We start from the raw sequence: 26,018 nt of genomic DNA on the forward strand, positions 1-26,018 counted from the left end.
CACGGAGTTATGCACCTCATCACTGACATGTCCAAACAATAGCTGGCTTCAATTACTTCTTCGAAAGGCCGGGGATCATGAAGCAAATAGCGGTGTACACTAATCCTGATTCTAGCGACTAACTCGTAAACCTATTCCTAATAGATTAAGGGTAGGCCCTCGAAAATTTGACCCAATATTGCTGAACATTAACAAGCTGTTTTGAGGGCGGGGGGAAGAGAAAGTATTATACTAAAAGGTACCTCTAGACAATTGAATGACTTCCACAGCTATGAAATAGTTTAGTTATCGGTTTTGATACTAGTGATATTTACAACAATATAGCGAGGTACAAATTAGCAGGTTGTGGGTGTATTTTTATGCTTCATTATACAAAAACTTAAATCATATAAAATTATCTATGCGATTCAGCAAAACAAAGGATGAAATTAACTTTCTTACCTGACATATAAAAATAAAGACTATTAGCAAACGAAATAGTAAAACCCAACATTTAAAAAAAAAACTACTCCAAGAGAACCAAATTATCCCTTACTTTTCTTCCGTCAGCAAACTTGTAAACAGGCTGCTCTCTATTTATACTTGCTTACACTGGGGCGGGGAATCCTCGTGGGTTGAGGAATCTCTTGCTTTCAGTTTTACTCAAGTGTCCGGGATTGCAACTTCAATCCATTGAACACCACCGAAGATAGGATTACCTGATCCCATGAGACGATTAATCAGCAATCCGGAACCAGCCAAATTGGGACCACAACGTGTCTTGGTGTGTTTTCCTTAGCCACCTGCGTTTGGTTGAGATGATTCGTAGTTGTGTGAACTAAGTGTTTGAATTGTGTACATATTTGAGCTGCTCTTTGAAGAATCTGAAGTATGACAGTTTCCATCCTGATAGGTTTCCATTTCAGTTAATTGACAGGTTTTAAAATTAATGCAATACATACCTGAAAAGGGCGTGTATACATACAGAGAACGGAAGAGATTTCCATTAAGACGATAATTGGAGTTAGTATATGCCCCCCTTTTTAATGTTTAGTATATTTTCCTCCATGTTTATACCAGTTTTTAAAAAATAATTTTAGGTTAACTAATTTGTACATACGATACACACCGTTTGGATTCAACATTGACAATTTAAACTAATAGCTACATTACACATTGAATTTTGGCTTTGCTTGTTACGATGTAATTGTAATTTTAATTGTAATTGTAATTTTAACGCGGGAGGAATTAAAAGATCGCATAGTGTGTAATTTAGAGTAATGGACAATGTCAATGTGTATTTTCGAACTTCTATTCCACATGTATTTGGTCTGCTTCTGTCTCACCGCTTGGGTTTTGGGGCAAAAAATAGAGTCATAGCGTCATGTTTTTAATTTATAGAATTGACGGAACAGCTGTAAATGTTGCTTATCGTATTCAATTTCTATTGACCGCCCGGTGATCCTAATGCAGTCTGCTGGCCGAACAGAGGCATGAATACATTTCAGCTTCCAAAGTTTAGACTGGACTTATCAACAGCCTCCTAATTTTATCTAACAATAGTTAAAGGGGGCTGGTCGAATGTGTGTCCTCTTCCTTTGTTCCGGTTATAGAAAATGCAGTGATCTTTAATGTGTGATGAAACTTTTTGAGGAAATTGTATGGAAACGGGATTTTCATTTTTTGGAATGTTTAGAAAATAATTTATAGTCACTTGGTAGTACAGAATTTGAATATTGCTGAAAAAAGAGGCATGCGGTCAAAGCTTTCAGCCTTGTACTCATCAGGACAGAATCACAAAAATCCAAATCTTAAAAGGAACAACAATTTATACTGCATGAGAAGAGGCTGCTGATTTGTTGGCAAGTGGACTCTGATTGGTAGAGGTGTTGCCATGGAGAATGCATCAGGGAATAGTTAATTGCTAAACTTTTGTTTAAATCCAAACCAGGCGAATGGACTCTATTGGTCAAGGCATTGCCATGGGGAATGAACCAGGGAATGGCTGTACCCCAAGTTTTTGTTTAGTTGAAAATGGCACAATGCTTGGACATGTTCTTTGTTTGCAAAGGACTGGGCAGTGTGTGCATATATGTAGCTTCTAGCATGCTTAAGTAACCTGCACTGCAAGCCCAACAGATAATCTTAAATTAATTGTTAGTGTAATCATTAGCACAAGCTGGATTGTTGAATAAGTGTTGTCCAGTCATGGAATCACATCTAATGGACATTAGTTTTGCAAGCATGGGCTGGTTGAGTATGGTCAGTACTTTGCCTGTTGTGAACAGCTGAAGGGATGTGCTATTTAATACCGTCCACCATTGGTACAGCCTATGTACCTGGGATCACACCAGTACTGAAATTCATATGCCACATTACTCATTTGTGTGTTAGGCAGGACTTCTTTTTGGCTTGATGGCAGCATCCTGTTAGTGGATAATACCAAACGGCTAGCTTCACCTGTTGCTCAATTTTTTGAGACACGTTATCCTTCCAGGGTAATCTGAGGTAGACTAGGCACTTTTCAGGGCTGAAAGCAGTGGCCTTAGGCCCATTTATCAGTTATACAGTGAGCAATGATCTGATCAGGGTAGCTATTATCCTGTGCGATAGCTTTGTTGCACCCTATTTCAACATCAAGCTTGCACAATGAGCAAATGGATTGGGCCCTATTTACAAGCTTGCTGATAAGGCCAATCTTATAGCATGTGGAACTGTAGCGATCCCAACATGTATATTGACCAGTGAAGGTAATCAGTAGTAAATAACCCATTGGCAGATTTCTCAACCAGCACATCAAGGAAAAGGAGCTTGTTGAACTGCTTCATTTCAAAGGTGAATTTGAGCACAGATGGATGTGTAAGGCACTAAGGTGTGTAAGGCAATTCTTACACACAGCCATGGATTCAAATATAGCAAATGTATCATCAACATATCGGAAATATACAAGGGATAGGAGGTTAGGGATCATTCCATCAAAGACACATTTCTCATGGAAACTGACGAAGATGTTAGCGAGAGCTGAGCCTAGAGAGGATCCAATGGCAACACTGCTTAGGCACACATGGTGTTGTTAAACTGAACTCAACTCCATGAGTTGATGAGTTTATATGTTCAATAAATAAAAATTCATACAATGGCCGCATGTCTAGATCACCATGATATAGTGACGCAGTGCAAATGTCTATGGCTTCTTTGAGCGCTACATTAGTGAATAGGCTAGCAAAGTTGAATGAGTACATGGACACGACATTGCTATCTATATACATGTCCTTATGGTCTTCGCAAATGTGAAGGAACCCTTCATCATGTATGTGGAAAACTTGCTCAGAACTGGTTGTAGCAACCTACCCAACCATTTGGCCAATTCATGGTGAGCAGAATCAGCCATAGATAAGCGTAAAGGGTCATCACTTGTGTGTGTTTCAGGCAGCCCATACATACGTGGATGCAGTGAGTAGTAAGGACGAATCCTAACATATACACAACCAGGCAATTTGTTACTCTTACACAAGTCCAACAAGTGTTTCTGTAACTTGCTTTCAAGCAGGGATGTACGGCCATCAAAAGCTTCAACAACATCTCTTTTTTCAGCAATGCTAAAATCATTTATAATGTGCTGGAGGCAATGCTTTCGTTTGCATTTTTTTACAGGGGATTTAATCTGCAGAAAAATGCAGGGGGTTTGTTAGCTCAGTTGGCTAGATAGTTAGAGTGTGGTGCAGAATGATGCGAACAGCACTGGTTCAATCCCTGTACTGGCTGCGGTAGCTCACAGAGCCCTGCCTCCTCACCTTGCTGCATGCTTATTGTGGAGTCATGCTCCTCAAGCTATACAATCACTTGTCTTCTCTCTATCTAGTGGAGAGTGATAATTATTTACCTAACAGTCTACCAAAGCATAAGAGATCCCAGTAATAATGAATCCCCATTGCACTGGTGAAACAACCAATGTTATTCAAGCTGCCAGGCAGAGTCAGTGTTGCACAGTTTTGTTCACTGTGAGAGGTTGCAAACACTTTTTGACTATTTGATGGTGCTTAATTGCTCCCCAGCCTTTGGGTTCATTTGAGTCCATTGCTCCTGATCTTTGGCCAGCCGGTGTGTTGTGGGTTTGGGGTGGGTGGAATGGGATAGGAGTGGGGAGGGGTGGTGAAAGGTTAGAACATTTCCTGGTGGACCTGTCCTTGGGACTGGCCAAGGTGGCCATCTGCTGGTCTGAGCTGGATGCTGCCCATGGGGTAGTCATTCTGGCTGCCTGCCTTCCACAGTCTTGTCCACATTACATTATGTGGGTGGGGTTGGTTGGGGGTGGTGGGGGTTGATTGGGGGGTGGTGGTGGTGGGGGTGGGTGGTGGTGGGGGTGGGTGGTGGTGGGGGTGGGTGGCGGGGGTGGTGGTGGGGGAGGGGTGGTGGGGGTGGTGGTGGGGGAGGGGTGGTGGGGGAGGGGTGGTGGGGGAGTGGGGAGGGGGGGGTGGGGACTGGAATACTGGAGAATGTAGTGGATGCCCAGAAGGTCATTCAGTTTCCTAGGTTATAATTTTCCTTTGGCTTAATCTCAGTTATTAATTGTTCCATTTGTAAAGGAAGCACATTTATTTCAAAAGCAAATTACTGCTGATGCTGAAAATCTGAAATAAAATCAGGAAATGCTGGAAATACTCAGCAGGTCAGGCAGCATCTGTGCGGACAAAATCAGATAATCAGAATGGATCAAAAGTTATTGACCCAAAATGTTAACTCTAGTTTTGCTCTTCATGGTTGCAGCCTGACCTGCTGAGTATTCCCAGTACTTCCTGATTTTATTTAGGCATGTTTATTTACTTGGTTTTAGCTGATGACACTGGGGGAACCCAGTACATGCTTACTGATTCCATTATCAAATATAAAAAAGATTATCCGCTTCACCAGCAATCTTAATGTACACTATGCACTGATCTTATTTATGCAACTTAAGGACTATACAATATGGTGTGTGTCACGAATACCAAGGGATGGTGTTGGGCATTTTTTTGTGAGTCTGTCATGCAGTAGTGTGCAAAATGTAAAATCCAATACAATTATTTGGTAAGTTCATAACTTTTTTTAACAGAATCACGCAAATTCCCCGACTGACAGAAGGAAATACTCAAGCACATGCCGGGGGTGGGGTGGCGAAAGGGGTGGAGGGGTGGGGAAAGGGGTGGAAGGGGGTGGGGAAAGGGGGGGTGAGGGAAGTGGCCATGCACTTGGAAAAGCTTGTCAAAAGTGAGCATTCTTCTGCAGCGGAGACTGTTCAGCTGCAGCTCCATTGATACTTCTTCCGCCGCCTTCGTCTCCATGCTCACTTCTTTGGGCAGGAGTCCTGCCCCCTGTTCAACGGATCCTTTTACCCACCTCCAATATTCTCCCTCCACCTGGACCCCTCCCTCTGGATTCTTACCTTCTCTTGATCTTTTCATTGAGAACTGTCGGCGTGACATTAGTCGTCTCAATTTCTCTGCTCCTCTCACCCATTCCAACCTGTCTCTCTCTGAACTTGGCAGCATCGGTGGAGAAGAAAAGAGTCGATGTTTCGAGTCCTCACGACCCTTCAACAGAACTGAGAACTGAGAACTTCTCAGTTCTGTTGAAGAGTCGTGAGGACTCGAAACGTCGACTCTTTTCTTCTCCACCGATGCTGCCAGACCTGCTGAGTTTTTCCAGGTAATTCTGTTCTTATTTTGGATTTCCAGCATCCGCGGTAGTTTTTTGTTTTTATCTCTCTGAACTTACTGCACTCCGTTCTCTCAGGTCCAACCCTAACATTGTCATCAAACCCGCTGACAAGGGTGGTGCTGTTGTTGTCTGGCGCACTGACCTCTACCTCGCGGAGGCTGAGCGTCAACTCGCAGATATTTCCTCCTACCTCTCCCTGGACCATGACCCCACCACTGAACATCAAGCCATTGTTTCCAGGACTGTCACTGACCTCATCTCCTCTGGAGATCTTCCTTCCACAGCTTCCAGCCTGATAGTCGCCCAACCTCGGACGGCCCGCTTCTACCTCCTACCCAAAATCCACAAACAGGACTGTCCTGGCAGACCGATCATGTCAGCCTGTTCCTGCCCCACGGAACTCATTTCTCGTTATCTTGACTCCATTCTCTCTCCCCTTGTCCAGTCCCTTCCCACCTACATCCGTGATTCCTCTGACACCTTACGTCACATCAACAATTTCCTCACTGACCTCATCTCCTCTGGAGATCTTCCTTCCACAGCTTCCAGCCTGATAGTCGCCCAACCTCGGACAGCCCGCTTCTACCTCCTACCCAAAATCCACAAACAGGACTGTCCTGGCAGACCGATCATGTCAGCCTGTTCCTGCCCCACGGAACTCATTTCTCGTTATCTTGACTCCATTCTCTCTCCCCTTGTCCAGTCCCTTCCCACCTACATCCGTGATTCCTCTGACACCTTACGTCACATCAACAATTTCCAGTTCCCTGGCCCCAAACGCCTCCTCTTCACCATGGACGTCCAATCCCTCTACACCTCCATCCCCCACCAGGATAGTCTGAGGGCCATTAGCTTCTTCCTCGAACAGAGGCCCGAACAATCCCCAACAACCACTACTCTCCTCCGGCTGGCTGAACTTGTTCTCACACTGAACAATTTCTCCTTTAACTCCTCTCACTTCCTCCAAATAAAAGGTGTGGCTATGGGTACCCGCATGGGCCCCAGCTATGCCTGTCTCTTTATGGGGTATGTGGAACATTCCTTGTTCCAGTTCTACTCCGGCCCCCTCCCACAACTCTTTCTCCGGTACATTGATGATTACTTTGGTGCTGCTTCATGCTCTCGTCGGGGCCTGGAAAAATTTATTAATTTTGCTTCCAATCTCCACCCCTCCATCATTTTCACATGGTCCATCTCTGACACTTCCCTTCCCTTCCTTGACCTCTCTGTCTCAATTTCTGGTGATAGACTGTCCACCAATATCCATTACAAGCCTACCGACTCCCACAGCTACCTCGACTACAGCTCCTCACACCCCGTTTCCTGTAAGGACTCCATCCCATTCTCTCAGTTCCTTCACCTCCGTCGCATCTGTTCTGATGATGCTACCTTCAAAAACAGTTCCTCTGACATGTCTTCCTTCTTCCTTAACCGAGGTTTTCCACGCACGGTAGTTGACAGAGCCCTCAACCGTGTCCGGCCCATCTCCCGCGCATCCGCCCTCACGCCTTCTCCTCCCTCCCAGAAACATGATAGGGTCCCCCTTGTCCTCACTTATCACCCCACCAGCCTCCGCATTCAAAGGATCATCCTCCACCATTTCCGCCATGATGTCACCACCAAATACATCTTCCCTTCACCCCACCCCGGCGGCATTCCGTAGGGATTGTTCCCTCCAGGACACCCTGGTCTACTCCTCCATCACCCCCTACTCCTCAACCCCCACCTACGGCACCTCCCCATGCATACGCAAAATATGCAACACCTGCCCCTTCACTTCCTCTCTCCTCACTGTCCAAGGGCCCAAACACTCCTTTCAAGTGAAGCAGTATTTCACCTGCATTTCCCCCAACTTAGTCTACTGCATTTGTTGCTCCCAATGCGGTCTCCTCTACATTGGAGAGACCAAACGCAGACTGGGCGACCGCTTTGCAGAACACCTTTGGTCTGTCCGCAAGAATGACCCAGACCTCCCTGTCACTTGCCATTTTAAAACTCCACCCTGCTCTCTTGCCCACATGTCTATCCTTGGCTTGCTGCATTGTTCCAGTGAAGCTCAACGCAAACTGGAGGAACAGCACTTCATCTTCCGACTAGGCACTTTACAGCCTTCCTGACTGAATATTGAGTTCAACAACTTTCGATCTTGAACTCCCTCCTCCATCCCCACCCCCTTTCTGTTTCTTCCACCTCCCTTTTGTTTTTTCTAATAATTTATATAGATTTTTCTTTTCCCACCTATTTCCATTATTTTAAAATCTATACCTTTTATGCCCTTTTAGTCTTATTTCACCCCACCCCCACTAGAGCTATCTGTACCTTGTGCGTCCTGCTATCCATTCTTAATTAGCACATTCTTTTAGATAATATCACCACCTTCAACACCTCTTTGTTCTTTTGTCTGTGACATCTTTTGATTATCTGCTCCTATCACTGCTTGCTTGTCCCCACAACCTCCCCCACCCCCCCCCCCCCCCCCCCACCCCCACCCCCCACTTTAAACCAGCTTATATCTCACCCCTCTCCTATTTTTACTTAGTTCTGTTGAAGGGTCATGAGGACTCGAAACGTCAACTTTGTTATTCTCCGCCGATGCTGCCAGACCTGCTGAGTTTTTCCAGGTAATTCTGTTTTTGTTTTGGATTTCCAGCATCTGCAGTTTTTTGTTTTTATTTTAGCTCCATTGATATGCTTGGGAGTCGGGGCTCTGAAGCTTTTCTGCCCACTCAAGCAACGCAAAAGCATGAAAGTGCAACCAAACGCTCCAGAACATTTCACCCCTTGGGCGCAGACTGCAAATTAATGTGACGGCTGCAGAGAAATTGGCCGACTGGGCAAGTTGTAGAATCTCCGTGGTCACGGCGCAGTCACTGGTGGAGGTGCTCACAGCCCCTTGCAATGTCTTTATTAGGATTTGGCCCAGTATCCATCATGGTTCAAGCTAACAGTGCAGCCTTGCAGTGTGGGTTAGGAGAATGCCTGCACCGTGAGAGCACAGCATGCAGTCCAGTGGCCGAATCTGCCACCAATTGGTCAAGTGGAGTGGGGTGGAGCTTCGGACACCCAATGAGCGCACTACACACTGGCCATCCAGGTGGTGGCCAGCACTCTTCTGCATTCATGAAGGTGTCTTCAGACTTAACCAAGAGAGGTTCTTAGTACACCCATGCTAACCCACACGTCTCTGTCTCTTTGATTCTGCAGGAGCAGAACATCAGGATCATGGAGCCTAGTGATTTAGCGGTGTGCCTCATGGCTTACAGGGAGCTGAGAAGTAGAAGAAGAGAGCGGTAGAGACGCCTGGCTCGGCAAAGGGAGGAGCATATCCCTCAAGATGAAGGGGCGGCAGGGCTGCTGCGCACTCAGCTGAAGATCCACAGCTAGCCATCGTTGGTAGGTGTCTCGCTAGACCCAGGGTCAATAGATGGTGCCTGTCATTCCTGCAGATGACTGAGAACCAACCAGTATCGCTGAAGACTGCGCGTGTCTAGGTCACATATGCCACCTGCTGCAGGATTTGGCGCCACGGGGATGTGGAGGGCATCCACTGCCATTGGCCGTGAAAGTGCCTGCGGTGATCAATTTTTACGCCAATGGCTCCTTTCAGGGCTCCACAGGTGACCTGTGCAGGATCTCACAAGCCTCCACCCACGCGTGTACAGGAGGTCACGGACGCCATCTTCCTTAAGGCACAGAACTTTGTGCATTTTGCCCAGGATCAGGAAAACCGAGAAGCAAGAGCGCTGGGATTTGCACAGGTGCAGGGTGCCATTGACTGAACTCATGTGGCACTTAGATCTCTGTGGCAACAAGCAGGCAACTACGTCAACCACAAGGGCTTCCACTTGCTGAATGTTCAAGCTGGTCTACGGCCACCACAAACACATCCTTACAGGTCTGTGCACAATTCTCAGGGAGTGTCCACGACTCCTACATCCTTAGTAGGTCTCAGATCCCTGACATCTTCCAGGGTGCAGAGAAGCTGCAGGGACAAAGGCTACCTACAGAGGATGTGGCTGGTGATGCCCGTGTGGCAGCCTCAGAGTGCAGCAGACCGACAGTATAACGAGGCTCATGCTGCAACCAGGACTTTGGTGGAGCAAACCATAGGCATTTCGAAAACAAGGTTCCGGTGCCTCAACAGGTCTGGTGGAGCACTGCAATACCGTCCCCAGAGGATGTCGCGCATCATCGATGCTTGCTGCACACTCCACAACCTGGTGCTGCAACTGGGGGAGGACCTGGCTGAGGAGGAGATGGAGGGTCTGCACGTATCATCTGATGAGGACGTCGTTGAAGGGGATGATGGTGATGAGGTTCTTGAAGGCGAGGATGCCGGCGATGAGGCCATCACACTGGCCAGAGGGGGCAGGCACGCTTGAGAGGCCCTCATAGCTGCTAGATTCATGGAGGATGATGACAAGATGCAGTGAGGATAGTCCTGACATGCTCACCTTGCATCTGTGAATATTTGACTCCTGATGGCAGTGCACATATCCTCAGTGCTCAGGGTCATATCATGGAGACGCAGCGGAGACCCTAATAGTTGCTAGGTTCCAGGAGGATGTTGACGACATGCAGTGAGGACACTCACATCAGATCTTCACATAGCCTCCATGAATGTCTGACTCCTGTCTGGCTCAGGGCAGCTTGCTTATGCTCTGTGATCAGGGTCATATCATGAGATGCAGCCCTGAAACTTTAAATGCACCTGATCCTCTGTCAGCTTTCAGCACCTAACCCCTTCAGGAGCACAGCGTCGCCGGTCACAGATGCTGAAGAGATGGGGGCCAGGCCCACCTCAAAGGTGCTGAGAGCGAGAGAGAGGATGATGGAACTCTGACGCCTGCTCACGACACTCTGGCAACAATGACAAGCACCATCGAGGTGCAGGCATCACTAATGTGTCCAGTGAGTGTGAAGCCGAACCATCACTTTGCTCTGAAGGTCACGCACTGCACAGGGAAGAGGCCCTGGACTGAGACACCTGCCTTTATCTTGTGCAAGACCAAGGTTTCACATCTGAGTGACACGAGCACTGCTCATCAGAACAAGGAGCCATAGGCAAGGAGACATTTTTGAGAGTTTCTTTGCAATAGCGAACATTAAGTACAAGTGATTAACACCCATGCCTAGGCTGTACAACTACATCTTCTTTAATGGCTCAGTTCATAGCACCCTCGCCTTTGAATCAGAGGGTTGTGGGTTCATGTCCCACTCCCGGAAACCAAGAACTGTGATTGTACTCGAAAAGAGTTGCAATCTGTGACTGTGATAAATCGAAAAGAGTATCCAATCATGAAAGGGAGGTGTCAGCTGTGGCTCAGTTCATAGCACCCTTGCCTTTAAAATGCCCGGTCTCCCTCCTCAGCACGGACTACAAAATTTTCGCCAGAGCCATGTCTTCTTGGCTCGGCACCGTGCTGGACCGCATGATCCACCCTGACCAGTCCTACACCGTCCCGGACCGCACAATTTATGATAACGTCCATCTGGTCCGGGACATAATCCACCATTCCCAGAGGGCTGGTCTGTCGAGCGCCTTCCTGTCCCTTGATCAGGAGAAGGCGTTCGACAGGGTGGATCACGAATATTTACTCGGGACCCTGCGAGCATTCGGTTTCGGGACGCACTTTGTCGCCCGGATCCGACTTCTGTACACCGCCGCGGAGTGTCTAGTGAAGGTTAACGGGTCCCTGACGGCGCCCCTTCGCTTTGGGAGAGGGGTACGTCAGGGCTGCCCCCTGTCCGGCCAGTTGTATTCTATTTGCGTGGAGCCTTTCCTGCGCCTCTTGCGGAGGAGGTTGTCGGGATTGGTTCTGCGCGGGCCGGGCATCGGGGTGGTCCTTTCGGCATACGCCGATGACGTGCTCCTAATGTTTAATGACCCGGCTGACCTGCGGAGGATGCGCGAGTGCCAGGAGGTCTACTCTGCGGCTTCTTCTGCCAGGATCAACTGGGAGAAATGTTCTGGACTCCTGGTCGGCCCGTGGCAGACGGATCCCCTACCCGAGGAGCTCAGGCCTTTCACCTGGAGCAGGACCAGCATCCTCTACCTGGGGGTCCATCTCTGCCCTGCCGAGGAATCCTGGCCGGCCAACTGGCAGGAACTGGAGGCGAAAGTCACCGCTCGCCTGCGGCGCTGGACAGGACTGCTCCGAGTGCTGTCTTACCGGGGTCGAGTTCTGGTCATAAACCAGCTGATCGCCGCCATGTTGTGGTATCGGCTGGTCACTTTGACCCCTCCCCCGGACTTTGTCGCGAAAATCCAGAGAATGCTAGTCGACTTCTTCTGGGACAAAAGATTGCACTGGGTCGCCGCTGAGGTTCTGAGTCTCCCGCTTAGGGAGGGCGGTCAGGCGCTGGTGTGCCTACGCACGCAGGTGGCGACTTTCCGTCTTCAGACCCTGCAGCGATACCTTTACGTCGAGCCTCCTCCGAGATGGTGTGCCCTGGCGACGTATTTCTTCCGCCAGGTGCACGGCCTGAATTACGACGTGCAGCTCCTGTTTGTAGATCAGAGGGGCCTCGGCTCCTTCCAGGTGTTGCCCGTCTTTTACCAGGACCTGATCAAAGTCTGGAACGTGGTCGCCACGCGACGCAGCTCTCCCCCGTCAGGAGTAGCGGCTATCGTCAGAGAGCCGCTGCTCAGGAATCCGCCCCTCCGTCCCTTTCAGTGGCTGGCGGAGAGGAGGGCTGTGGCTGCCGGGGTGACCAGGGTCGGGGACGTGCTGGGTGGCGGAGGACTGGGCTGGATGCTCCCGCAGGAGTTGGCGCGTCGCGCGTCAGTGAGTGTCCAGGTCGCAGCCGATGCCATCCAAGACCTAAAAACGGTCGTGCTCGGACCCGAAGTCATTTTAGGTCTGGAGGTGGCTCAGGTGCGCGGTGATCTTCCGGCTGAACGTTCCCCTGTTCGGACGGAATTCCACATTGGCCCCAAACCCCGAACCCTCCCTCGGGTGCCGGTGCCCCGCAATAATATGAGCCGCCTCGGGGACATGCCCTCCGTGCAATTTGGCACGGCGCGGAGGGGTTTTCTGTACGGACTGCTGCTGCACACCTTCCATTTTCTCGCCCTGGTCCGCCGCCCGGACACGCCCTGGCGTGCCTTGTTGCCGTCCGGCGGCGGAGGCCCCCGATGGGAGGCCCTCTACGGAGGTGTTCTCCCTCTTTCTATCGGGGACCTGGGTTGGAGGGTGTTGCATGCAGCAGTCCCCTATAATCGTAAAATGTGTAGGTTCACGGACTCCCAAGACACCTGCCCTTTTTGCGGTCTTGTGGAGTCCGTGGACCACGTGTATATAGGGTGTCTTAGGCTGCACTCCCTTTTTAGTTATTTAAAAAATCTTTTGTTACTGTTTTGGTTGCACTTCAGTCCCACGCTCCTGATCTACGGACACCCGGTGCGGAAGGGGGTCGGGAAGGAGGAGGACCTCCTCGTGAACCTGCTCCTGGGCCTGGCCAAGTTGGCCATCAACAGGTCCAGGCAGCGGGCGATCGACGGGGGAGTCCCGCCCGATTGTTTGTCCCTCTTCCGCGGCTACGTTCGCGGCCGGATGTCCCTGGAAAGGGAGCACGCGGTGTCTGCCGGCACCATCGAGGCCTTCCGTGCTCGGTGGGCACCGCGGGGTCTGGGGTGTTTTGTTGACCCCTTTAATCACATCTTAGTTTGATGTTTGTAAGGTTCCTTTACAGTTTTTCCTTGATTTTACAGCTGACCTGACTTAGGGGCTGTGCTTGTTTTCTCCCTTGTTCTTTTTGCTCATTTAGTTTATTGTTTTGACTCAAAAGAGTTACATCTTCTTTAATGGCTCAGTTCATAGCACCCTCGCCTTTGAATCAGAGGGTTGTGGGTTCATGTCCCACTCCCGGAAACCAAGAACTGTGATTGTACTCGAAAAGAGTTGCAATCTGTGACTGTGATAAATCGAAAAGAGTATCCAATCATGAAAGGGAGGTGTCAGCTGTGGCTCAGTTCATAGCACCCTTGCCTTTAAAATGCCCGGTCTCCCTCCTCAGCACGGACTACAAAATTTTCGCCAGAGCCATGTCTTCTTGGCTCGGCACCGTGCTGGACCGCATGATCCACCCTGACCAGTCCTACACCGTCCCGGACCGCACAATTTATGATAACGTCCATCTGGTCCGGGACATAATCCACCATTCCCAGAGGGCTGGTCTGTCGAGCGCCTTCCTGTCCCTTGATCAGGAGAAGGCGTTCGACAGGGTGGATCACGAATATTTACTCGGGACCCTGCGAGCATTCGGTTTCGGGACGCACTTTGTCGCCCGGATCCGACTTCTGTACACCGCCGCGGAGTGTCTAGTGAAGGTTAACGGGTCCCTGACGGCGCCCCTTCGCTTTGGGAGAGGGGTACGTCAGGGCTGCCCCCTGTCCGGCCAGTTGTATTCTATTTGCGTGGAGCCTTTCCTGCGCCTCTTGCGGAGGAGGTTGTCGGGATTGGTTCTGCGCGGGCCGGGCATCGGGGTGGTCCTTTCGGCATACGCCGATGACGTGCTCCTAATGTTTAATGACCCGGCTGACCTGCGGAGGATGCGCGAGTGCCAGGAGGTCTACTCTGCGGCTTCTTCTGCCAGGATCAACTGGGAGAAATGTTCTGGACTCCTGGTCGGCCCGTGGCAGACGGATCCCCTACCCGAGGAGCTCAGGCCTTTCACCTGGAGCAGGACCAGCATCCTCTACCTGGGGGTCCATCTCTGCCCTGCCGAGGAATCCTGGCCGGCCAACTGGCAGGAACTGGAGGCGAAAGTCACCGCTCGCCTGCGGCGCTGGACAGGACTGCTCCGAGTGCTGTCTTACCGGGGTCGAGTTCTGGTCATAAACCAGCTGATCGCCGCCATGTTGTGGTATCGGCTGGTCACTTTGACCCCTCCCCCGGACTTTGTCGCGAAAATCCAGAGAATGCTAGTCGACTTCTTCTGGGACAAAAGATTGCACTGGGTCGCCGCTGAGGTTCTGAGTCTCCCGCTTAGGGAGGGCGGTCAGGCGCTGGTGTGCCTACGCACGCAGGTGGCGACTTTCCGTCTTCAGACCCTGCAGCGATACCTTTACGTCGAGCCTCCTCCGAGATGGTGTGCCCTGGCGACGTATTTCTTCCGCCAGGTGCACGGCCTGAATTACGACGTGCAGCTCCTGTTTGTAGATCAGAGGGGCCTCGGCTCCTTCCAGGTGTTGCCCGTCTTTTACCAGGACCTGATCAAAGTCTGGAACGTGGTCGCCACGCGACGCAGCTCTCCCCCGTCAGGAGTAGCGGCTATCGTCAGAGAGCCGCTGCTCAGGAATCCGCCCCTCCGTCCCTTTCAGTGGCTGGCGGAGAGGAGGGCTGTGGCTGCCGGGGTGACCAGGGTCGGGGACGTGCTGGGTGGCGGAGGACTGGGCTGGATGCTCCCGCAGGAGTTGGCGCGTCGCGCGTCAGTGAGTGTCCAGGTCGCAGCCGATGCCATCCAAGACCTAAAAACGGTCGTGCTCGGACCCGAAGTCATTTTAGGTCTGGAGGTGGCTCAGGTGCGCGGTGATCTTCCGGCTGAACGTTCCCCTGTTCGGACGGAATTCCACATTGGCCCCAAACCCCGAACCCTCCCTCGGGTGCCGGTGCCCCGCAATAATATGAGCCGCCTCGGGGACATGCCCTCCGTGCAATTTGGCACGGCGCGGAGGGGTTTTCTGTACGGACTGCTGCTGCACACCTTCCATTTTCTCGCCCTGGTCCGCCGCCCGGACACGCCCTGGCGTGCCTTGTTGCCGTCCGGCGGCGGAGGCCCCCGATGGGAGGCCCTCTACGGAGGTGTTCTCCCTCTTTCTATCGGGGACCTGGGTTGGAGGGTGTTGCATGCAGCAGTCCCCTATAATCGTAAAATGTGTAGGTTCACGGACTCCCAAGACACCTGCCCTTTTTGCGGTCTTGTGGAGTCCGTGGACCACGTGTATATAGGGTGTCTTAGGCTGCACTCCCTTTTTAGTTATTTAAAAAATCTTTTGTTACTGTTTTGGTTGCACTTCAGTCCCACGCTCCTGATCTACGGACACCCGGTGCGGAAGGGGGTCGGGAAGGAGGAGGACCTCCTCGTGAACCTGCTCCTGGGCCTGGCCAAGTTGGCCATCAACAGGTCCAGGCAGCGGGCGATCGACGGGGGAGTCCCGCCCGATTGTTTGTCCCTCTTCCGCGGCTACGTTCGCGGCCGGATGTCCCTGGAAAGGGAGCACGCGGTGTCTGCCGGCACCATCGAGGCCTTCCGTGCTCGGTGGGCACCGCGGGGTCTGGGGTGTTTTGTTGACCCCTTTAATCACATCTTAGTTTGATGTTTGTAAGGTTCCTTTACAGTTTTTCCTTGATTTTACAGCTGACCTGACTTAGGGGCTGTGCTTGTTTTCTCCCTTGTTCTTTTTGCTCATTTAGTTTATTGTTTTGACTCAAAAGAGTTACATCTTCTTTAATGGCTCAGTTCATAGCACCCTCGCCTTTGAATCAGAGGGTTGTGGGTTCATGTCCCACTCCCGGAAACCAAGAACTGTGATTGTACTCGAAAAGAGTTGCAATCTGTGACTGTGATAAATCGAAAAGAGTATCCAATCATGAAAGGGAGGTGTCAGCTGTGGCTCAGTTCATAGCACCCTTGCCTTTAAAATGCCCGGTCTCCCTCCTCAGCACGGACTACAAAATTTTCGCCAGAGCCATGTCTTCTTGGCTCGGCACCGTGCTGGACCGCATGATCCACCCTGACCAGTCCTACACCGTCCCGGACCGCACAATTTATGATAACGTCCATCTGGTCCGGGACATAATCCACCATTCCCAGAGGGCTGGTCTGTCGAGCGCCTTCCTGTCCCTTGATCAGGAGAAGGCGTTCGACAGGGTGGATCACGAATATTTACTCGGGACCCTGCGAGCATTCGGTTTCGGGACGCACTTTGTCGCCCGGATCCGACTTCTGTACACCGCCGCGGAGTGTCTAGTGAAGGTTAACGGGTCCCTGACGGCGCCCCTTCGCTTTGGGAGAGGGGTACGTCAGGGCTGCCCCCTGTCCGGCCAGTTGTATTCTATTTGCGTGGAGCCTTTCCTGCGCCTCTTGCGGAGGAGGTTGTCGGGATTGGTTCTGCGCGGGCCGGGCATCGGGGTGGTCCTTTCGGCATACGCCGATGACGTGCTCCTAATGTTTAATGACCCGGCTGACCTGCGGAGGATGCGCGAGTGCCAGGAGGTCTACTCTGCGGCTTCTTCTGCCAGGATCAACTGGGAGAAATGTTCTGGACTCCTGGTCGGCCCGTGGCAGACGGATCCCCTACCCGAGGAGCTCAGGCCTTTCACCTGGAGCAGGACCAGCATCCTCTACCTGGGGGTCCATCTCTGCCCTGCCGAGGAATCCTGGCCGGCCAACTGGCAGGAACTGGAGACGAAAGTCACCGCTCGCCTGCGGCGCTGGACAGGACTGCTCCGAGTGCTGTCTTACCGGGGTCGAGTTCTGGTCATAAACCAGCTGATCGCCGCCATGTTGTAGTATCGGCTGGTCACTTTGACCCCTCCCCCGTACTTTGTCGCGAAAATCCAGAGAATGCTAGTCGACTTCTTCTGGGACAAAAGATTGCACTGGGTCGCCGCTGAGGTTCTGAGTCTCCCGCTTAGGGAGGGCGGTCAGGCGCTGGTGTGCCTACGCACGCAGGTGGCGACTTTCCGTCTTCAGACCCTGCAGCGATACCTTTACGTCGAGCCTCCTCCGAGATGGTGTGCCCTGGCGACGTATTTCTTCCGCCAGGTGCACGGCCTGAATTATGACGTGCAGCTCCTGTTTATAGAGCAGAGGGGCCTCAGTGGCTCCTTCCAGGCGTTGCCCGTCTTTTACCAGGACCTGATCAAAGTCTGGAACGTGGTCGCCTCGCGACGCAGCTCTCCCCCGTCAGGAGTAGCGGCTATCGTCAGACAGCCGCTGCTCAGGAATCCGCCCCTCCGTCCCTTTCAGTGGCTGGCGGAGAGGAGGGCTGTGGCTGCCGGGTGACCAGGATCGGGGACGTGCTGGGTGGCGGAGGACTGGGCTGGATGCTCCCGCAGGAGTTGGCGCGTCGCGCGTCAGTGAGTGTCCAGGTCGCAGCCAATGCCATCCAAGACCTAAGGACGGTCGTGCTCGGACCCGAAGTCATTTTAGGTCTCGAGGTGGCCCAGGTGCGCGGTGATCTTCCGGCTGAACGTTCCCCTGTTCGGACGGAATTCCACATTGGCCCCAAGCCCCGAACCCTCCCTCGGGTGCCGGTGCCCCGCAATAATATGAGCCGTCTCGGGGACATGCCCTCTGTGCCATTTGGCACGGTGCGGAGGGGTTTTCTGTACGGACTGCTGCTGCACACCTTCCATTTTCTCACCCTGGTCCGCCGCCCGGACACGCCCTGGCGTGCCTTGTTGCCGTCCGACGGCGGAGGCCCCCGATGGGAGGCCCTCTACGGAGGTGTTCTCCCTCTTTCTATCGGCAACCTGGGTTGGAGGGTGTTGCATGCAGCAGTCCCATACAACTGTAGAATGTGTAGGTTCACGGACTCCCAAGACACCTGCTCATTTTGCGGTTTTGTGGAGTCTGTGGACCACGTTTACATAGGGTGTCTTAGGCTGCACTCCCTTTTTAGTTATTTAAAAAACCTTTTGTTACTATTTTGTTTGCACTTCAGTCCCACGCTCCTGATCTACGGACACCCGGTGCGGAAGGGGGTCGGGAAGGAGGAGGACCTCCTCGTGAACCTGCTCCTGGGCTTGGCCAGGTTGGCCATTAACAAGTCCAGGCAGCGGGCGATCGAGGGGGGAGTCCCGCCCGATTGTTTGTCCCTCTTCCGCGGCTACGTTCGCGGCCGGGTGTCCCTGGAGAGGGAGCACGCGGTGTTTGCCAGCACCATCGAGGCTTTCCGTGCCCAGTGGGCACCACGGGGACTGGGGTGTTTTGTTGACCCCTTTAATCACATTTTGGTTTAATGTTTGTAAGTTTCCTTTAAACCTTGTCCTTGGTTTTACTGCTGACCTGAATTAGGGGCTGTGCTTGATTTATCCCTTGTTATTGTTAATTTAGTTAATTGTTTTGACTCGAAAAGAGTTACATCTTCTTTAATGGCTCAGTTCATAGCACCCTCGCCTTTGAATCAGAAGGTTGTGGGTTCATGTCCCACTCCCGGAAACCAAGAACTGTGATCGTACTCGAAAAAGTTACAATCTGTGACTGTTGATAACTCGAAAGAGTTACATCTTCTTTAATGGCTCAGTTCATAGCACCCTCGCCTTTGAATCAGAAGGTTGTGGGTTCACGTCCCACTCCCGGAAACCAAGAACTGTGAATGTACTCGAAAGAGTTACAATCTGTGACTGTTGATAACTCGAAAGAGTTACATCTTCTTTAATGGCTCAGTTCATAGCACCCTCGCCTTTGAATCAGAAGGTTGTGGGTTCATGTCCCACTCCCGGAAACCAAGAACTGTGAATGTACTCGAAAGAGTTACAATCTGTGACTGTTGATAACTCGAAAGAGTTACATCTTCTTAACTTTCCTAACCCTGTTCCCTCGACATCCACAGTGGAGGTGGAGGCAGCCTGCTGACTGCTACGCCCTGTCTATGATGACCTTGACGGGTGTCCTCTGGAGGGCCGAGACCTGCTTTCAGGGTCCTGCTGTCTGTATGGCAATGGCACCTTTCTTGGCCTGTGGAGCTGAAGCTGCTGGGGTCACAGGAAAAGGGGATTCGGATGGGCTGGACACTCCCAGAGTCAGCTGGGTGGATGGCCCCAGGGTGTGCACCTGCTGATCCTCCTCCTTATGGGTGCCCAATGGCCCCTGGCTGACTCCTTGAGGAGAAGGGGTAGCTGGAGTGAGATTGAGCTGCCCCGCACCCCTCTCATGTTGACACTGTTGGAGGCCAATTATGGTGTCAGTGATGGAGTTCAGCCCATGCAGCAGTGCAGGATCAATATCCTGGACCAAGGTCTCCATGGCAGCCACCCTCCTACCAGTTGACATTGTACAGTGGAACATTGGCGCTATCACCTCAGCCTGAAGGTGGATGGACTCCTCCTCCATCGTGCTTTGCAATCTGAGGACTGCAACGGACATCCCTTCCTGGTGTTCCCGAGCTTGCCTTTGCAGCTCCAGTGATTGAGGTATGGCTGAGTCCAGAGGCTCATCATCTGACTCGGACTCATCAAATTTCGGTCCTCTGAGTGCTGGAACATGGGAAGTCCCTGCCACTACCTGCTGCGGATCAGACAGTCGATGTGCTCACCAGATTGTGACCCTGAGGCTACTCTAGAACTAGGTCCCACCGAGGTGTGTGTCTCTGCGCTGGTGGAGGGTGTGGGTGAGCGCTGTGATGGGTCTTTAATTATGGTGTCATCAGATTCTTTTTCTGAGGTCTCTTCGGGGCTTGAGTCAAGGAACGGGGTCAGGCTGCTTCCCAGATGTGCCTGAGAAAGCAAGGAGAGATAATTAGTGCATGGTATGCGACTGCGGAACAGGGGAACTGATTAACAACATGGTTGTCTGATGTACTGCTGGATCCTCACTTGGTTGAGCAGCGCTGACTTCAACGTCAGCACAGGAATGGTCTAGATTGTCACCAGCCAGCTGGATAACTCTATATTCAAAGGCTGTGAGTCTGAAGTCAGGCGTTCCTCCTCCAGTCTGCGACCTCACTCTTTTGTTGTGTGTCAGCTTGTCCTGCTTGAGTACAGATGGAGAGAGTGTAAGCAGGACACCTGCCAGGCGAGATGAGAAGTATGCCTGGCATGTGTGGATGGTGAGTGGTGCCATGGAGGGGATGAGGACATGATCCGCAGAGCAGATGAAAAGTGTGTGTGAGAGAGTGAGTGGTGATGTCCCTTGAACTGGCAGTGAGTGAGATCCCTGTGGATGTGTGATGTGTTTGTGAGTGTGTCCGTTAAGAGTATGAGAAGAGTGACATACCCTGGTGGAACAGAGGAGATCATTCTTCCTCTTGCAGCACTGGGTGACTGTCCTCTTTTGTAGGGCATTGGCGCTGACCACCGCTGCCACCGCCTCCTATGCTGAATTGGTGACCTTGCTTGCTGGCTTTCACCCAGAGCAAGGGTAGAGGACTTCATGGTGGGCTTCCACTGCATCCAGTAGGTGCCCAAGGGAGGCATTGCTAAATTTAGGGGCAGCATGTTCCCTCCCTTTGGCAGCCATGACTTTGCAGTGGCTTCCGATGCCTTAGAGAATGTGCAGGGTCCCCCTTTAAATAGGGCACATGGATTACTGAAGGCCTGAGGTGACAGCGGGGCAGGCGAATCAGAGGCCACCCCGCCAGTGACCCAGCGTGGTTCCCGGGAATGCATTATTAATGAGGCGGGAGGCGCCAGGAACAGGACAATACGGCGCGAAAACCTGCCATTGCAGCCTGCAGGTGAAACGTCCCTTTTCCCGCCCGCTGCCACACTTGGTGCAAACCTGGGACGATTCCGCTCTGCGAAGCAATTTGCTGAAGAGCATATGACTTGACGTATCTCAAAGAGGTGGTAATCATCACAAAATATGTTGTGGACATTTAATAATGAGATGCTGTGAGTGGGGTGAAATGATCCCTTTGCTGACTGACAAAGGGGAGAAGTTGATTGGCAGAAACAACTACGCAGTTCAGTTTTCAAAGCTATTCACATCGCGAGTATGGATATCGGGATATCTTCCCTTGTTGTTTCAGTCGTTAGCAACAATGAATTCCTCAATTTCCCGCATTACGCACACTCACGTACATTAACATTTACACTGGGACTTGCCAATAAGTTTGTCAATACAGGCAGAGACATAGCAATGAGCGTGAGTCTACTGTAATTGAATCCGTAGGCAGATCTGATCAACTTTGTGCACAGACAATTTCCAAATCATAGAGATCAACTGATTATTTTTAAAGAAAAGGTAACCTGAAGCTAATTTTAAAAATTATTTTTACCACGTCCAAATTCAGATTGAAAAATATATCAGCGAATCCACCTCAATTTGTGACACTAATACTGGTCTGATTATGTCAGTGACCTGTGCTTTAAGACCCTGGCGATTGTGGAAGCACCAAAAAAAAACTTGTGGAAACTTTGAGATTTTCTCCTTGGCATTTTAACAGATTTCCTATTGCAAAATGAATTCTCTGGTTTAGCAAGTGAAAACATATACTGAACTTATCTAAACAAAAACAGAATTACCTGGAAAAACTCAGCAGGTCTGGCAGCATCGGCGGAGAAGAAAAGAGTCGACGTTTCGAGTCCTCATGACCCTTCGGCAGAACTGAGTAAAGTTAGGAGAGGGGTGAAATATAAGCTGGTTTAAGGTTGGGGGGTGGGGGGTGGGGTGGGGGGGAGAGAAGTTGTAGGGACAAGCAAGCAGTGATAGGAGCAGATAATCAAAAGATGTCACAGACAAAAGGAACAAAGAGGTGCTGAAGGTGGTGATATTATCTAAGAAAAGTGCTAATTAAGAATGGATGGCAGGACACTCAAGGTACAGCTCTAGTGGGGATAGGTTGGAAAAACTGATGACAGGGTATTACAGTTATAGATTTAAAAATAATGGAAATAGGTGGGAAAAGAAAAATCTATATAAATTATTGGAAAAAACAAAAGGGAGGGGAAAGAAACGGGAAGGGGGTGGAGATGGGGGAGGGAGTTTAAGATCTAAAGTTGTTGAATTCAATATTCAGCCCGGAAGGCTGTAAAGTGCCTAGTCGGAAGCTTTACTGAACTTATCTGCCTTGGTTACTTAGCAGTGCATGGCTATGCTTTCCTGTCATGATATCGTTGTGGGGAATTTTCAGTCAGGGAACATGGTTCCTTGCCTGTGTGGTGGTCCCCCCGACATTAGCTAGATGAAAAGGTATGTAGGGACAACTCCTTGGTGCTGGTGCATGGACCCCTGCTGCTTGTGAGCCAACCCTGGGGTCAGTTGAGAACAAAAGTAATAGGCTGAGCTAGGTAATAATGTAAATCTGTGTAAGATAGGGACAGATGTTGACGTGGGCTGTATGTGTATTTTGTGTGTTTAAAATAATCAGAATTGTCTGGGCATTGTGAACACCCATAACCTTGTTACGGGAGGGCAGTTAAAGAGAGATGGATGTCTGTAAGTAGACAATAGTAGACTATCAATATTCGTTGGAGTTCACCTCCAATCATTAGCAGGCTATCAATACTCCATTCCTACAATTCCTTCCCACAACTCTTTCTCCGGTACATCAATGATTGCTTCGGTGCTGCTTCATGCTCTCGTCTGGACCTGGAAAAATTTATTAATTTTGCTTCCAATTTCCACCTCTCCAACATTTTCACGTGGTTTATTGCTGACACTTCCCTTCCCTTCCTTGACCTCTCTATCTCAATTTCTGGTGATAGACTGTCCACCAATATGCATTACAAGCCCACCGACTCCCACAGCTACCTTGACTACAGCTCCTCACACCCCGCTTCCTGTAAGGACTCCATCCCATTCTCTCAGTTGCTTCGCCTCCGTCGCATCTGTTCTGATGATGCCACTTTCAAAAACAGTTCCTCTGACATGTCTTCCTTCTTCCTTAACCAAGGTTTTCCACCCACGGTGGTTGACAGGGCCCTCAACCGTGTCTGGCCCATCTCCCGCACATCCGCCCTCACACCTTCCTCTCCCTCCCAGAACCATGATAGGGTCCCCCTTGTCCTCACTTATCACCCCACCAGCCTCCGCATTTAAAGGATCATCCTCCGCCATTTCTGCCAACTCCAGCATGATGCCACCACCAAACACATCTTCCCTTCACCCACCCTGGTGGCATTCTGCAGGGATCATTCCCTCTGGCACACCCTGGTCCACTCCTCCATCACTCCCTTCCCCTCAACCCCCTCCCATGGCACCTTCCCATGCAACCACAGAAGGTGCAACACCTGCCCCTTTACTTCCCCCCTCCTCACCGTCCAAGGGCCCAAACACTCCTTTCAAGTGAAGCAGCATTTCACTTACACTTCCCTCAATTTAGTCTACTGCATTCGCTGCTCCCAATGCGGTTTCCTCTACATTGGAGAGACCAAACGCAGACTGGGTGACCGCTTTGCGGAACACCTTCGGTCTGTCCGCAAGCATGACCCAGACCTTCTTGTTGCTTGCCATTTCAACACACCACCCTGCTCTCATGCCCACATGTCCGTCCTTGGCCTGCTGCAATGTTCCAGTGAAGCTCAATGCAAACTGGAGGAACAGCACCTCATCTTCCGACTAGGCACTTTACAGCCTTCCGGACTGAATATTGAGTTCAACAACTTTAGATCATGAACTCTCTCCTCCATCCCCACCCCCTTTCCGATCCCCCTTTTTCCAATAATTTATATAGATTTTTCTTTTCCCACCTATTTTCATTATTTTTAAATGTATTTCCATCCTTTGTTTTATCTCTACCTTTTAGCCTATTTTGATCCCTTCCCCCCACCCCACCCGCACTAGGGCTATCTGTACCTTGCTCGTCCTGCTTTCTACCCTTAATGTCACCATTAGCACATTCCTTAGCAATATCACCACCTTCAACACCCCTTTGTCCTTTTGTCTATGACATCTTTTGGCAATCTCCACCTATCACTGGCCCTCTATCCAGCTTATATTTCACCTCTTTTCTATTTTTCCTTAGTTCTGGTGAAGAGTCATATGGACTCGAAACATTAACTGTGTTCCTCTCCGCAGATGCTGTCAGACCTGCTGAGTTTTTCCAGGTATTTTTGTTTTTGTATCAATACTTACCTCCGGCTGCATTGTCACATGAACTTGACTTTGTACAATCGTTAATATGAAATGGGAAGCAATCTCCACGTATTGTTTACTATCTCTTCTGTATTGTTAGCCATAGCAATGAATGAAACTGTCCTACTATTAAAAACTGGATACATGCTTGTATTTGTTAGATGTGACTCTGGTGTAGTCCACATCTCTCGTTGCAACGATAATAAAATCAACTGTGTCTTCGCCTCCAGCCAGGGTCTCGTGGCTTTCTCTTGTTTTCTCTAGGCCATGCTAATTCGACAGGAAGCCCTCAGCAAATTAATAGGCCCCAAGAAATGTAATTGAGAAATCCCCCAACAATATCTTACAAGTTCACAGTGATATAATTTGCCAGGAAGAGATCAAATTTCATCCCTGGTCTTTGCTGAGTTAGTTAACATCAGCAATTGGCAAAAAGGAGTAAATCTGATGTGAGGAAAAGTTTTTTTACCCAGTGGGCGGTTGGAGTCTGGAACAAACTTCCCGAAAGGGTGATGGAAGCAGGTTCGATTGAGGTATTCAAAATGGAATTGGATTGCTACCTGAAAAAAGAGAATGTGCGAGGTTATGGAGATAAGGCAGGGGAGTGGGACTAGATGGAATGCTCTTTCAGAGACCCAGTGCAGACTTGATGGGCCGAATGGCCTCCTTCTGCACTTTAAAGATACTGTGTGAGGGAGATATCAGGGTTTCTTCATTGCTCTTGCTGTGCTCAGTTCTTTCATTATCCAATCACCTGCTCTGGAAAGAACATTGAATGGGGTTATTTTCTGATGTAATGTCAAGCACTCAATGGCTAGATTTGCATTACGATGAATGATGCATTCTGTGAGTTGCTGGAAGACTGATACCACCTGCGAAATCAGATACCAGGATGAATCTTATTTGACATAAGAGGAAAAAAGCTAGGAAAATCAGTTTAGCTATTGTAGATTGAAAGAAAAGAAAGATTGCAAGAATTTGAAATAAAACAAGGCAAAATAGAATATTGTTAAGTTGAATGTATAAATTATAATTAATACATAATATTATAATTAATTATAATTGCTCCACCATTGGTGGCCATGCCTTCAGTTGCCAAGGCCCCAAGCCCTGGAATTCCTTCCCTAAACCTCTCTGTCTCTCCATTTTCCTCCTAAAGACAGTCCTTAAAACATACCTGTTTGGCCAAGCTTTTGATCATCTTCCCTAACAAATCTTTATGTAGCTCATTGTCATATTTTGTTCTATAATGCTCCTGTGAAGTCCCTTGAGACATTTCATTACGTTAATGATGCTATATAAATATAAGTTGTTGCTGGTGTTGTAAATGTATATTTGAAATTCTTTGCAAGGGTAACCCAATTAAAGGGAAGGATGTTCATTGAATGTCATTTGCTTTCCACAAGAGATGAGGTGCATATTGTATTATATAGGGCATTACCAGAGATGAGGAATGAGAAAAAAATGTTAATGAGGAAAAAATAGCACATAAGTAATGCCCTAATGTAATGCACAAATGTAAGAAAAAGGTGGAGATTTGTGAGAGTATTCCTAAGGTTGGAGATGAGAAGAACACAGGTTGATAGTGTCAGGTA

The 26,018-nt window shown here is 50.0% G+C and overlaps 2 protein-coding genes across 4 annotated transcripts in view; one reads left to right on the forward strand and one right to left on the reverse strand.

The window, feature by feature from the left end:
* Positions 1 to 550, reverse strand: part of LOC144682654 (dicarboxylate carrier UCP2-like) — a 28,450-nt gene extending 27,900 nt beyond the window's left edge. For all 3 annotated transcript variants that reach the window (XM_078545209.1, XM_078545211.1, XM_078545210.1), the window contains exon 1: positions 442 to 550. The gene's annotated coding sequence lies outside the window, so the exon portion shown is untranslated. The remainder of the gene's footprint in view (positions 1 to 441) is intronic.
* A 189-nt stretch (positions 551 to 739) lies between these two features.
* Positions 740 to 26,018, forward strand: part of LOC144682655 (dicarboxylate carrier UCP2-like) — a 65,778-nt gene continuing 40,499 nt past the window's right edge. Inside the window, exon 1 of the mRNA XM_078545212.1 lies at positions 740 to 763. The gene's annotated coding sequence lies outside the window, so the exon portion shown is untranslated. The remainder of the gene's footprint in view (positions 764 to 26,018) is intronic.

This window comes from Cetorhinus maximus, chromosome 7 (assembly GCF_964194155.1).
Source record: "Cetorhinus maximus chromosome 7, sCetMax3.hap1.1, whole genome shotgun sequence".
In the NCBI taxonomy this organism is placed as follows: domain Eukaryota; kingdom Metazoa; phylum Chordata; class Chondrichthyes; order Lamniformes; family Cetorhinidae; genus Cetorhinus; species Cetorhinus maximus.